General features: G+C 49.5%; 1 pseudogene; it reads right to left on the reverse strand.

Moving 5' to 3' along the window:
- Positions 1-1,664: 1,664 nt before the first annotated feature.
- LOC123398188 lies at positions 1,665-11,383 on the reverse strand (annotated as a pseudogene).
- Positions 11,384-12,726: the final 1,343 nt, after the last annotated feature.

Here is a 12,726-nt window from a genome sequence, read left to right on the forward strand (position 1 = left end):
TTCACCCAAAGTGGGAAGGACCTTTTTATAATCGATGAATTCTTTACAGGAGGAGCTTATCACTTGCGCAATTCTGAAGATAACCGCCTTGAGCCGAACCCATGGAATGGAGCTCGCCTTTGGTGTTTTTACGGCTAGACCACTATCATCCTCCCTTTTCCGTCACTTTATTTTTCCCGTATCGCCCACATTTTTTTAATATTTTCCCTGTAGGGATCATTAGTTGTTCCCGAGGCATGTTCGGCTTAACCGAACATCCTCGAAGATTTACGAAATTATCCGTGTTGAACGGAATGATCAAGTAACAACTGGGGGCTTCCTAAAGAAGTTGTTCAATATCTTTGTCATACCTACTTGTTCATGTATACATCTTTAAGTAAAAAACATCGATTCTTGCCATTTTATGCATCAATTGGACTTAAGATTTTAGCAATGCTGGGTTGCCTCGTTCCTGTGCTTATTCTCTATGTTTCCGATGTATTTGGCTAGAGGGTCAAGGGAGCACCGATGCGATTGTTATGACCTGTTCACCCGAACACGTACCTCAGACGGGTAAAGCCAAAAGCTAGTGCTTCTTGAGATACAACTTGATCGGCTATGACGATGCCCACCTAATCGGCAATTTCGCATCATGAAGCCGCTGGCCGTGTTGAGGAACTATATTTTCCGAAAGATGTTTCTTACGCCTCGTCATAATATAGCATAATCCACACATGGTTGGATTTCCTAGTTATTGGAAAATTAATTCCTACCTTTCTAGGATACAAAGTACGAAACACTGCCCAATTTATAACAGGGGAGGTAGAAGCCGTTGGGCGGTTAAAGACAAAATTTTCAAAATATGGAGGGAAGTGCCTTAACACACACATATCATTACATGTGATTACACACTTGGTGATTGGTCTAGTTGATCTATTATAGCATCTAACGTGTAGTCCTCCTGCAACAAGCATGTGGTGGACATCACTTGATCGTACACGAGATGTAGTGGAATCTACTTCCCATCTGGTCCCACTAGTCCAACTCGGGACATATGCTCGGGATCTAGGCGAGTAAAGCGGGTCTTCACCATAACCACGCCTCTCAAGTTCCTTCTCGGCAGGCCAAGGTCTTCCACAATTCGAAGCGACTACGGGCTCCTGTAAATCACTCGACAAGTTTGCCATCCCTTGTGGAGGGTTTTGGTTCGGCCATAAATCTTGGACCATACTCCGCATAGCCTTCCGTGCATGCTCATGCATAATGGACAGTTCCTTCAATAGCCCCCCCAAAGGAAGTGGCCTCCTCTTCAAGACGCCTAGTCACAAGACCTAATCCAAAGGAGGAACAAATTTTCATGGTCAACACAATAACAATTGGATCTGTTCCAGGTCAGAGCTTTACTTACAGAATATGCCGCCTTTCAATTTCTGGTTCTCTTCTCGAGTTTGTGCCAATTGAGTTTTAAAACTCTCAACCTCCTTAGCTTGTTTTTGTTCTCTTACTTGAGATTGTTGTTTTCTTCGCCGCATCGCTTCAGTATGCACTGACCAGCTTCAAGCTGTGATTCGGCATATCGCTGCGATTCTCAAGAGGCATCCAGATCTTTTTGCATTTGGCCTATTGATTCATCTGTTATAGCAATTTTTTGGCTATTAATATATATTTTAAGCAAATTCAGCATATCACAAATTAACTCCCTTACTATGACCTTCTCTGGTAAAATTATTCACATCTTCCAGCTCGACCCTACTGGCCTTTAAATCGGTCTGGCTCTGATGGAGATCTTTGGATAAACTCTTGTTTTCCTGCTTCAAAGCCTGCAGATTGAAAAATTACTTGACGTGGACCCTTAATTCAGCCGTCCCGACCAAATTAAGGCTCGGGGGATACTGGGTCCGAACTTTTGTTCGGATATTATAATGTCGATAACTTACCTGCAGGTGGGAAAACACTTGCCTCGCCACTTCTGTAAGGTCGGTTCGCGCGGCTTCGAGGTAGTCCTCGGCCGAATTGAAAGAATTAAAATATTGTTCAAAAAATACACGATGACGTAGTGCCTCCTTCTGCCGCTGATGATTCATTGCACTCTCGTACTCAAAGTTAGTTACCGACAGTCCGTCCGAACACTCCGGGAGCGGTCCCATGTTCGATACTCCGACGTCTACTGATGCTCTAGGGTTTGGTTGACGACCCAATACCTCAACACCGTCCTCGGGCGGGGAGGGTTGCACACGTCTCCTACATTGGTCAATCAAGGGTCATGAAAGTATAGAAGGATAGATATCATCGTAACGAATATAATTCGGTCCGTGCACCTTTTTGCCGAAGGGGCAGTTGATGAGTTTTCTTCTGCTACCTCTTGTTCGGGTATCCTGTCCTCATTTGACAGAACCTTGGCTGGTTTTGTTCGAGGAGTGGTCCAGAGAGCGCTCCGACGACCCCTAGGCACCGCCCCTCATCGGGCCATCGTTTTTCTCTTACTCCCCGAAGAGGGAAGGGAACTAGGGTTGTCGGCTATAAGGTGTACCCTTTGTTCGTCAACTCCATCCTCATAAAACACCCCGTCCTCAAAGATGATCGAAAGCTCCAGGTCTTCATGAAACTGAGGATTGTCGTCATGGGCAAAGTCGTAGGGCTGAGGCGCGGGACATTTTATCATCTTGATACAACGCTTCCAGGGATGCAAGGAAGGGGTAGAATTATAAATCAAACAATAAAAGGCGCTAACGCCCGAAAATTGGACCATTAGCACGCTTACCCATTCAACGGGGTTGTATGCCGAATAGCCGTCCTTGGTGATGAGGCGGGTAAAATCTTCTTTTTCCCCTTTGAAGAGGAAAAGGTGCTGCAGCATTGTAGCAGTAAGTATTTCCCTCAGTTTGAGAACCAAGGTATCAATCCAGTAGGAGTATCAAGATGAGGCACCAACGTACGTGCACAAAAACAAACAAACTTGCACCCAACGCTATAAAGGGGTTGTCAATCCCTTCACGATTATTTGCAAGGTGAAGTAGACCCAGGGGCCATAGTGTTCACTAGAGGCTTCTCTCATGATAGCAAGTATTACGGTGGGTGAACGAATTACTGTCGAGCAATTGATAGAATCACACAAAGTCCTGATGATATCTAAGGCAATGATCATATATATAGGCATCACGTCCGAGACAAGTAGACCGATACATTCCGCATCTACTACTATTACTCCACACATCGACCGCTATCCAGCATGCATCTAGTGTATTGAGTTCATAACAAACAGAGTAATGCCTTAAGCAAGATGACATGGTGTAGAGGGATAGATTCATGCAATCCATATAACCCCATCTTTTTACCCTTGATGGCAACAACATGATGCGTGCCTCGCTACCCCTTCTGTCACTGGGTGAGGACACCGCACGATATGAACCCAAAACCAAGCACTTCTCCCATTGCAAGAATTATAGATCAAGTTGGCCAAACGAAACCCACAACTCAAAGAGAATTACAAGGATACGAAATCATGCATATAAGAGATCAGAGGAGACTCAAATAATATTCATAGATAATCTGATCATAAATCCACAATTCATCGGATCTCGACAAACACACCGCAAAAGAAGGTTACATGGGATAGATCTCCATGAAGATCATGGAGAACTTTGTATTGAAGATCCAAGAGAGAGAAGAAGCCAACTAGATACTAGCTATGGACCCGAAGGTCTGTGGTGAACTACTCACGCATCATCGGAGAGGCAATGGTGTTGATGAAGAAGCCCTCCGTGTCCGAATCCCCCTCCGGCAGGGCACCAGAATGGTCCCCAGATGGGATCTTGCGGAGACAGAAGCTTGCGGCGGCGGAAAAGTATTTTCGTGGCTCTCTCTGGTGGTTCTGGATTTTTAGAGAATTTATAGGCGAAAGAAGTAGGGCAAAGGAGCCACTGTGACAGCCCGAGACCGACGCCCTAGAAGATTCCCCTTTATTTCCGTTTTTGTCGTGTGGTTATTTTTATTTGTTGCATCATCATCGCATCATTCGCATCATCTGCATTGCATTGGCATCTCCGTTGCCGCCAGTTTTCAAACTTGCATCCGTTTTGAGTTGTCGGTTCTCTCCGTGTTCCTCGTTGCCCGTTCTGAGCCCGACCACACTCGCACGCGCCCGCGGCATCGTCAAACCCCTGTTTTTAAAAGTGTGTTGAAAACTTCCTCTGATTGGGCTGAGACGTGGCGTGCGGTCTTTATATATTATAGGTAGACCGCTTGTCAAATTTCGTCGCAATCGGAGTCCGTCTGGTACCCGAACGGTCAACCGTAGCGGCACCGTATTCGGTCTATCGTCGGGCGTTTGTTGGTGTTTTAAAAATCGCGTTGCCACGCCGCACCGTTTCCCTCTCTTTCCCAGCTAACCTGCTCTACACGGCCACTTAGCCCGCCCCGCGTTCGGAATTGTTCGAATACGACCGCGCGATTGAAACCGGGGCGAAAAACTGCTAAACCTAGCCCCCCTTTGTCTATAAATAGACCCTCCTCCTAATTTTTAGACAACGATCCCTCTCCACCTTGAAATCCGCGCCCCTAACCCTAGCCTCCCACCTCTCTCTCTCTTCCCACCAGCCTCCAGCCGCCGCGGCCCCGCCCGAGCCCATCCGAGGCCCGCCCGGGCCCGGATCGCCCCGCAGCCACCGCTAGAGGCCCGAGCTCCCACCCATGGTGCCCGCAGCCCCGCGCCCTAGCCCGACGCCTCGCAGCTTCGCCTGAACCGCGTCGCCTCCCGCAAGCCTCGCCGCCGGCTGGATCTGGTGCCCCGCGCCTCCGCCACGACTCCCGCCAGCCGGAGCCCCACGGAGCCTCGCCCCTTTGCGCCGGGAGCTGTGCCCCGCTACCGGCCAGTACCCGCCGCCCTGGAGTCACCTCAGGCCGGATCGACCAGATCGAGACGAGATACGCCGCCGCCGGCCCCTACTCCTCAATCCAGGCGGGATCGGGAGCGCCGCGAGCCGCTCCGCGACGTCCTGTTGCACGCCTCGCGTGGAGCCCCGTGGGCCGCCCTGCCCGCGTGGCCAGCGCCAGCAGCACCCAGGCCCATCGGCCTCCCCGCTGTCTGCCTCGGCCCATCCTCTCTCCTCCGCGCCAGGCCGACCGACGGCCCAAGGTGATCAACCCGAGACTATTCCCCGTCCCAGGCGCTGATTAGTATATTGCGCATGCCCCTTTCAGCCCGATAGCAGTTAGGCTCGGTAGTTATTTTTCTTTTTAGGGATTTTCGGAATTAATTAAATTCCAGAAAATTTGACGATATTAAAATGCCCGTAGTTTCTAAACCGTAAGTCGGATCGAGGTGATCTATATATGGATCTTGTGTAGTTTTGCGCATAGATTATGAATTTGTAACTTGCATGCATGTTTTAAGTAGTTTGACGTGCCAAATGTCTAGTTTTGCATGCTGTGTCAATAGGATAATCGCGTGTATTTATTTTTCGCGTGTGTCCGGATTGCTCAAACCCCGTAGATAAAATGTTCATGTTTTAGGAACCCCTTTTCCATGTATTTTAGAGTAGTGGATGGTATTTTTGCATGTAGGATTTCGTACCTAGTTTATTATTTCTTGTTTAAGACATATTCCCGCATATAAGTGTGGAGTTGTTTTTATTTTGCAACCCCTCATGTTATATATGTTTTCGGGGTAGAAAAATCCATAGGATTTAACTGTGTATTTAGTTTTAACTTTTGAGCAAGTTAGTTCGTGTGATATTTTGCCGTGATGCCCTTTTGTTTATTTAGTGGGATTTAATCCGTGCGTGATATGAAGGAGTTGTCAACTATAGAGTTGCCCTTGGATGTTTAGTCTAGCCCGTGGTAATTTTGGTTGAAATAGAAATCCAAGTTTAGGTGTGGTTTGCTTGTTATTTACTTGCTAGGAAATATTGTTGTTTTAGAGATGCTGAAATATTTCTAAGTCTGAATCTGTTATATTTTGTTGCTGTCTTGTCTTGAGTTTATCTGGTGATCTGTAGCTCTTTTGAGGTTGATGCAATGGAGTTAGTTGTAGACTTTAGGATTCTCTAGCATGCTGTGAATTTTCATGCCATTTGGAGTCCTGTAGCTTATGGTTTTGCTGCTGTCAATTTGCCTTCAGATCGAAAACTGCACTTTCATGAAGTGTTATTGTCACTAAGTCTGAAATTGTGTGTGAGAAGCCATTTTGTGACTTATTTTCCTAGTGTTCCATGCTTCCATGCTAGGTGATATAAGTTGTATGTTGTAGTGCTTCCTGCCCTCTACCGTCTCATGCCTTGGTTGAGTATATTGGTTTTGTGTAGCTTGTAGTTGTGGGGTGCAGAATATGCTATGTGGCTGATTTTGGCAGTTTATAGTGAATTCTTGTTTAGCTCGTAGTTGTTGAAACATTGCTCCGTTTTGATCGTGTCCTATATGAAACTTGCTTAGAATCTCGTGTAGTTTCATATTATCTTGTTGGTTGTGTGTTTTGAAATGTTGTGGATGCCATTTGCACACATATTGCATTCATACCATCATATCTTGCGATGCTCGTACCTTTTGCTCCGTAGATCCGTTGGAGATGTTCTCTATGTGTAAATTGCTTGTAACGACGCGTAGAATCACGTGAACCTATTTGTTTTTCTGTTTAACAAACATTTAAACGTGTTAGATCAGGTCTGGACAGAATTGTAAATTAACATGTGAGGTCGTATCAGAGGTGTTATATGTCATTTCCGACCTCATTTAAAATGCCTAGATAGGTAGTTTAATTACGCTTCACCTCTTGCCATGTGTAACCACATTTAATATTTCCGTGTATCTAATCGGGATAGAACTAAATAATTAAACGTGGAGTTTCATCAATATGCAATCTGTTGCATATTGAACTTCACTTAATGTGTAGTGTTTGGTTGTTGTGAATTGACATGTCGTGACTTGCATGTATTTAGTTGATCATGCATCATATGTGGATTGCATCTTGTCGTGCATATGCCGTGGTGAATATCGTGTGTTGATGCTTGTTTCCGGTTTCCTCCGTCTCGATAGAGTTCCGCAAGCGTGTCGGATGTGAGGACCCGTTCGACTACATGGCTTCGTCTGCTTCATGGAGTCATTCTTCTTCCAAGCGGGATCTCAGGCAAGATGACCATTTCCCCAGATACCATTACTATCATTGCCATGCTGGTTTTATCGCTTCTATCGATTATGTCTCCTTGCCTACCACCTGTTAAATATCAGCCTCTCAACAATGCCATGAAAACCTTCAGTCTGTTCACAACCTAGCAAACCACTGATTGGCTATGTTACCGCTTGCTTAACCATGTGTTAGCGTTGCTAGTTGCATGTGCAGTTGCTTCCATGTGATAACATGGGTTCCTTGTTATATCACCATATTTAGTTCTATTTAATTTAATGCACCTATATACTTGGTAAAAGGTGGAAGGCTCGGCCTTTCTAGCCTGGTGTTTTGTTCCACCTTTGCACCCTTAGTTTTGGCTACCGGTGTTATGTTCCATATTTTAGCGCTCCTAACACGATTGGGGTTGTTATGGGGACCCCCTTGATAATTCGTTTTAGATTAAGACTGGTCTGGCAAGGCCCAACTTTGGTACTACTTTTGCCTAATAACTAAATAAATGCATAGGGACCCGCCGACACCCGTGGAGTAATTAATCAACCCCCGGGCCAGTGCACCTCATGAGTGTTGGTCCAAAAAGGGCAGACTGCAGGGCCACCACGGTGCAACTCGCGGTTTGGTACCTGTAGGCTTTCCCATCCGGTCGTGTCCTGAGAACGAGATACGCGGCTCCTATTGGGTTCGTCGACACGTCGGGCGGCCTTGCTGGATTAATGTTACCTTTGACGAAATATCTTGTGCATCGGGATTCCAGTGATGCTTTGGGTAATCTCAGAGTTTAGGTTTTCCACTAAGGTGTCCGACGAGATCGCGAGCTTCGTGATCGAGGATTTCTATGCGGCTTGTGGTAATTTGTGATGGACTAGTTGGAGCACCCCTGCAGGGTTAAATCTTTTTGGAAAGCCGTGCCCACGGTTATGTGGCAACGTGGAAACTTTGTTTAACACTGGTTCTAGATAACTTGAAGTTAACTTAATTAAAACATGCCAACTATGTGCGTAACCATGACTGTCTCTTTCGTGAGTTCCTTCTCCGATCGAGGACAGGGTGGGGTTATGTTTGATGTAAGTAGGTGTTCAGGATCATTCGTTTGGTCAACAGTAGTTCACGTCCGCTATGCGTAGATCTTCCCCCTCTTTATTTCTTGTACTCATAAGTTAGCCACTAAATATTGCTTAGTCGCGTGCTGCAGCCTCACCACTGAACCTTACCTCACCCATTAAGCTTTGCTAGTCTTGATACCTTTGGAACTGAGATTGCTGAGTCCCTTGTGGCTCACAGATTACTACAACACCAGTTGCGGGTACAGGTAAAGGTTACTTGACGCAAGCGCGTTGATTGTTCATTTGGAGTTGCTTCTTCTTCTTCTTCTTCTTTGATCTAGGATGGGTTCCAGGCCGGCAGCCTCGGATAGCAAGGATGGACGTCGTTCTTCTTTTCTCGTATGTTTTCATCCGTAGTCGGACCCTGCTCTTCTTCATGACGATTATGTATTGTACTGATGTGACTCTGATGTAGCTTGTGGCGAGGTAAGCCAATTCTATATATCTCTTCTTTTCAGTACATGTACTTGTAACGATATCCATTCTTGCGAAACGATGAGATGCGCTTCTATCTCTAACGAGGCCCTCGTTCCAAATTGAGGATAGGATTGCATCTTGGGCGTGACAGCCATGGGGGGCCCACAAGCCAGCTAGGCGCGCCCCCAGGCCGCGGCTAGGGGGCTTGTGACCTCCCCCGAGGTCCTTTGCCTTGGTTCTCAAGTTTCCTGCGTATATTCTGTTATGGAAAAAAATCCTCCCGCAGGTTTTATTCCGTTTGGACTCCGTTTAATATTCTTCTCCGAAAAAGGTCAAAAGCATGGAAAAAACAGAAACTGGCACTTGACACCGAGTTAATAGGTTAGTCCCAAAAAAGATATCAAATAGCATATTCATGCATACAGAACATCCAAAGTTGACATGATAATAGCATGGAACAATCAAAAATTATAGATACGTTGGAGACGTATCAGGGATGAAGGAACTCGTCTTGCAAGCCGAACACTTTGGGTGTAATCATCTGAAGACCCTACACATCAGCGTTGAAGGCTAGTTGCGATTATCTTGTATTCAAGGAGAACCCCGAAGACTGGCGTGGCGACCAAGTGAAGTAGACTAGGTCGATATTATGTAACGCTAGCCCCCCGGTGACTATATAAATTGAGGGTCCTCGTCCATGTAAAGGGATTATTCCACCTAGGGTTTAATATACACGATCTCGAGGTAGACTCTATTATCATCATCCACATGAGTATAATCAAGAAGGACGTATGGTTTTACCTCCTCAAGAGGGCCCGAACCTGGGTAAACATTGTCTCCCCCTCTCTCCCGCAACCCATTTATCTAAGGTCCACAGTTTAGGATGCCCTACCCGAGATCTGCCGGTTTTGACACTGACAAGCGGGCCCGTTGAAGATGCCTTGATAGGGTCCTTCGACCCAGCTCCTTCTCACGAATGAGGCAAGCCGCATGGGAGGAGCAGGGGCAGTGCCAGCGATTGTGTATGGGGAAGGTTTCCCCTTCCGTGTCAAGTGAGGTGGGACAACTGGCGTGCATCCCACAGCGCCCCCAAGGGTTTCCCGTTCAGTGCAAGGATACAAAAGCAGAAGGATCCACAGGATGGAGTTCATCCCCGAGCCCACGAGCGCGTCATGAATAGAAGCTTTTGCATGCGAAGTCTGCCTTTGTCAAGGCGGACTGCAGTCCTGTCCCCCTTAAAAAATGGTCGTTGTGGCAACCCTTCCTGCCCATGTTTTAAGGGGAAGAGGACTAAGGCCCATATGTAGGAGAGGCCTGACCTCCGTAGAAAGACAGACATCCTGATCTCCGGGCTAGGGCAAGAACCCACCTTTGTACCTGTCTTCCACCTCAAGCAATCCCAACACAAGCAGGAGTAGGGTTTTACACCGCGAGGTGGCTCGAACCTGGGTAACTGTCGTGTGTGTTCACTTCGTCTCCCTAGCTCATGCTATCGTAGAACCACCGTGAAGCCATGAGGTTGATGAGGCTAGGAGGGCGAGCACACCTCAATGTTCAAACCTTCCGTTGGGTCCGCGGAGCCCCGAATCCGACATTTGACGCGCCAGGTAGGGGTGCGCAGCCGCTCTCCCGCTCTGGTTTCACTCCAGCTTCACCGACCCTATGGCTGACGCGCATCGCTTATGCCCCGGGAGCTCAGCGCCGCGACCGTCACGATCTTCGCCCCCACTGTGCGCGGGTAGCAGGGCTTCGTGTGGCCACATGCGCATCAAGAAGGTCGCCCTACTGCATCCGTGCCGTCCTTAGCCCCGACCTGCGTCCATGTGGGGGACCTGAATGCACAAGACGCTCTACGCATGGCGAGCGAGCTACTTTGCCACCGCCCAACGAACGGAGGGTACGACGCATGGGCAGACCATGTCGTCGAACTCATCACCATCGCCAGGAAGGCCTTGGCACCCTATGCTACGCTTCGGCCCCCACCGCAGGAGGCAGGGGACTCGACCAGCGAGCCGCCTCCGAGTGGTAGCTCGTTCGGCCGGCGGTTGGAGGGGCCCGAGAAGGCCCCGCCTCATGTGAGGGGAAACGGGTGAAGCTCTACGACACGTAGGCCTCGATGCAATGGGAAGGCGCTCAAGGGCTTGCGGGGATGCGCCTCGACGCGTGTCCCCGTGTGCCAGAGGGGTGGCGTCGAGCGCCAAGGCTGTGGGAGTTCATCATGCGGAAGCTGAGCAGGCTGTAAGAGACGCAGGGCATGCACTCGCGAGGTGTTAGGATCCTTCGGGCTCAAGAATCTTCACGAGCCGTCAGCCTCATGACCTAGCTGTCGCTCGCCGGTGGGGTGCCCCCCTGCGGAATGTGACGCCAGGCAGACATACACACTCGTAGCGGTCGGGCCGTGGGAAGGTTTTCTTGGACCGACTAGTTTAGAACGGTCCGTGGTATTTTGTACTGCTTCCAATGAATGTTTCCTGAATATGTAACAAATTTGATTAGCTTTCACTTGGATTGTGTTGTTTGCCTTAAGCGCTAGGCTTTAGTGCTAAGCTGCGGCCTTGCAGGCGGAGCCTTCAGGACATATGGAGCACGAGACCCTCACGTGAGGGTCAAGGGAGCAACAAGCCAGCGTACGTGCTTCCTTGCTGAGCGACGGGAAGCACCAGAGAAGAATCCCCTTGGAAAGGACCCCCAGGGGCACCCATGTTGCCAGGCTGGACGCCGCACGCATGGAGAAGGAGGGTGGGGGGCCATTAGAATCACCCATAGCCCCGGGCTAGACGCCAAGCTCCTCGAGATGAGGGTGGACCCCTAGAAGACTGTGACCACCCCGCGTAATAGCAAGAAGAGAGATAGGCCCAAAGGCTTCAACTTCAGCGCCCGAAGAAGTTCTGGGGTCCCGAGTGGCAAGTGCGTCGAGCCTTGGGTCTCACGTGGAAGGGGGCCACCACCAACCCTCGCATGAGAATCAAGGAGCAACGAGCCAGCGTACGTGCTTCCTCGCCGAGCGGTGGGAAGCGTTGGAGAAGAATCCCGAGGAGTGCCCATGTCTCGAGGCTAGACGCCGAGGGCATGAGGACAGAGGGTGCACACTCCATCACAATAGCCCATAGCCCCAGGCTAGATGCCAAGCACGTGGGGAGTGAGGATGGGGGCCCTCAAAAGACTGTGACCCTCTCACCTAATAACTAGGGGGTTGTAAACGCCCGGGGGCCTCTCGTGCGTAACCCCACGACAAGCCGCGTTGTGGCGGCGGTAGGAGCCCCTCCCACGTCTTAGTGGAAGTCCTCATGCTCGATGCTAGAGAAGAAGACCGTGACCCTCTCACGTAATAACGAGGGGGCTGCAAACGCCCCGGGGGGGGTCTCTCATGCGTAACCCCACGACAAGTCGCGTCATGGCTGCGGTAGGGGCCCCCTTCCACGTCTTAGTGGCAGTCCTCATGCTCTGCGCTAGGGAATAAGAGGAAGGAAACACCCCAGGGTCCGCATTTCTTTTTATGTTTGCTCGTGCTTGACACAACTGCTGCATTTATTTTCCCTTGCCTTTGGCTTGCGAGCAAGCTCGTTGGGCTGGCTTACGCCGAGTGCGACGGCTACGCCCGTCCTTTCTGGGCTTGAGAGCGAGTTAGCTTTGTGTATTTCTGGCGAAGGTCTCGGTTTTTCTAGTTTTCGTGAAGCTCTTTTGGTCTTTTCTCTCTCGCCACGTCCATATGCAAGCGGGGACGCCCAAATGCATGTGAGCATGCACACGCCGTCAAGGCTTGGTGTTTTTCTCTCCGCAAGACTTCCCACGAGGAGCCTTGTGAGGTAGGTCGCACGAGCTACCATCGCGGGCGCGAGTCCTTGAGAGACGCACTTTGGGAACCCTCGCTCTCGCGCTCGAGGGCTAGGACGTGGCGCCACGACACCTCAAGGCGATCACGAGAGGAGACAACGCGAGGGAAAGGGGGACTGGGTTCCTGAAGCACCCCCGCCCGACGACCCGAGAGGGGCCATCACAAGGGTGCTAGCCTCATGAGGCTCGCGCGGGCAACCGTGACCGAGGGGATGCGAAGTTGGGCGGCACTTGGGGGCTGCCTATTTGTGCCCCGGGCGCACATCAGTAGTG

Source organism: Hordeum vulgare, chromosome 1H, assembly GCF_904849725.1.
Source record: "Hordeum vulgare subsp. vulgare chromosome 1H, MorexV3_pseudomolecules_assembly, whole genome shotgun sequence".
NCBI lineage: Eukaryota > Viridiplantae > Streptophyta > Magnoliopsida > Poales > Poaceae > Hordeum > Hordeum vulgare.